This window comes from Sprattus sprattus (genome assembly GCF_963457725.1).
Source record: "Sprattus sprattus genome assembly, chromosome: 3".
In the NCBI taxonomy this organism is placed as follows: Eukaryota; Metazoa; Chordata; class Actinopteri; order Clupeiformes; family Clupeidae; genus Sprattus; species Sprattus sprattus.
This window is the reverse complement of record NC_137922.1, coordinates 53,176,570-53,179,069: the sequence shown is the minus strand read 5'-3', so window position 1 is coordinate 53,179,069 and position 2,500 is coordinate 53,176,570. Positions and strand designations below refer to the sequence as shown.

The following is a 2,500-nucleotide window of genomic DNA, read 5'->3' as shown; positions in this document are numbered from 1 at the left end:
TCAGTTAAGCGATCCACAAATCATTAGACGGTACAGGTTAACCAGCCACGCAATACTTCTGAACCAGATCAGAGACATCGAAGCCTCCAACCGGAGATCACATTCCATTCCATCAGTTGTTAAACTCAGGACAACATTACAACTATTGGCATCGGATCATTTCAAACAGTTATAGCATCAGTAGTTGCCAGTTGGTATATCTCAGCCTTCACTCAGCCAAATATTCACCCAGGTACTCGACGCATTGATACGGCGCGCTGGTCAATACATTTCCCCACTACCATAGCTGAAATTAGAGACATCAAACAGGACTTTTTTTGAAATCGCAAACTTTCCGAACGTAATTGGAACCATTGCTTGCACCCACATGCAAACAGTCCCACCTTCATTCCACGAACACGTTTACCGAAACAGAAAGCACACATATTCATTGAATGTCCAGGTCATATGTGATGCCAACATGACCATTACTTACGTGGTAGTAGTCTGTCCATGACAGTTTTATCTTCCGGAATAGTGCCATCTATTCATGATTGAGCTACGGTGATTTTGGAGAGGCCTGGCTACTTGGTAAATGTATTTGTTTCAGTGGGGATATATTGTAGTGAACCCATGTCCCAGAACGTATTAATCTCGCCATGTACACACCTACAGCCGCGGAAAAAATTAAGAGACCACTTCAAAATGATCAGTTTCTCTGGTTTTACTATTTATTGGTATGTGTTAAAGTAAAATGTACATTTTTGTTTTATTCTATAACCTACTGGCAACATTCCTACCAAATTTCAAATAAAAATATTGTCATTTAGATCATTTATTTGCAGAAAAATGACAATTGGTCAAAATAGCAAAAAATATGCAGTGTCTTCAGATCTCGAATAATGCAAAGAAAACAAGCTCATATTCATTTTTAAACTACACAATACTAATGCTTACACTTAGGAAGAGTTCAGAAATCAATATTTGGTGGAATAACTTTGATTTAAAATCACAACGTTCATGTGTCTTGGCATGCTCTCCACCAGTCTTTCACATTGCCGTTGGGTGACTTTATGCTACTCCTGGCGCAAGAATTCAAGCAGCTCGGCTTCTTTTCATGGCTTTTGACCATCCATCTTCCTCTTGATCACATTTCAGAGGTTTTTTTATGGGATTCAGGTCTCGAAATTGGGCTGGCCATGACAGGGTCCTGATCTGGTGGTACTCCATCCACACCTTTACTGGCCTGGCTGTGTGGCATGGAGCATTGCCCTGCTGGAAAAAACATTTCTCAGAGTTGGGGAACATTGTCAGAGCTAAAGGAAGCAAGTTTTTCTTCCGGGACAACGTTGTACTTTGCCTGGCAGAGGTTTGTAAAAGACCATAAGGATTGAAAAAAGCGGACTGGAGGGTCTTCTAGTTCGTCTTCTCTGATGAGTCCAATTTTCAGCTTTGCCCAACACATGGTCGTCTGATGGTTAGACGAAGACCTGGAGAGGCCTACAAGCCAGAGAGTCTTGCACCTACTGTGAAATCGGACTCATCAGAGAAGACGAACTTAGAAGAACCTCCAGTCCGCTTTTTCAACCCTTAAGGTCTTTTACAAACCTCAGCCAGGCAAAGTACAACGTTGTCCCGGAAGAAAAACTTGCTTCCTTTTGCTCTGACAATGTTCCCCAACTCTGAGAAGTGTTTTTTCCAGCAGGGCAATGCTCCATGCCACACAGCCAGGCCAGTAAAGGTGTGGATGGAGTACCACCAGATCAGGACCCTGTCATGGCCAGCCCAATTTCGAGACCTGAATCCCATAAAAAACCTCTGAAATGTGATCAAGAGGAAGATGGATGGTCAAAAGCCATGAAAAGAAGCCGAGCAGCTTGAATTCTTGCGCCAGGAGTAGCATAAAGTCACCAAACGGCAATGTGAAAGACTGGTGGAGAGCATGCCAAGACACATGAACGTTGTGATTTTAAATCAAGGTTATTCCACCAAATATTGATTTCTGAACTCTTCCTAAGTGTAAGCATTAGTATTGTGTAGTTTAAAAATGAATATGAGCTTGTTTTCTTTGCATTATTCGAGATCTGAAGACACTGCATCATTTTTGCTATTTTGACCAATTGTCATTTTTCTGCAAATAAATTATCTAAATGACAATATTTTTATTTGAAATTTGGTAGGAATGTTGCCAGTAGGTTATAGAATAAAACAAAAATGTACATTTTACTTTAACACATACCAATAAATAGTAAAACCAGAGAAACTGATAATTTTGAAGTGGTCTCTTAATTTTTTCCGCGGCTGTATATTGTTATAATAGACAATTTATGCATTAATGTCACCAATAGCATATTATTTATAATCGTGTTCTTTTAAACATCTCGCTGTAGGTGATGGCAGGCAAAACAACAATATAACCCATTGAATCAGGTTCAGTGATTGAGCGAACGTGAACCAATATATCTATCTCCTCTCCGCTGAACCTTAGTTTTTTCTTCCTCGAATCTCCATGGTGGGCAGT

General features: G+C 40.3%; 1 protein-coding gene across 1 annotated transcript in view; it reads right to left on the bottom strand.

Annotated features, from left to right (window-relative positions):
* mical3b (microtubule associated monooxygenase, calponin and LIM domain containing 3b) overlaps nt 1–2,500 on the bottom strand; it is a gene marked incomplete at both ends in the record, with an annotated part of 29,118 nt that overhangs the window by 18,902 nt on the left and 7,716 nt on the right. The window lies entirely within an intron of this gene.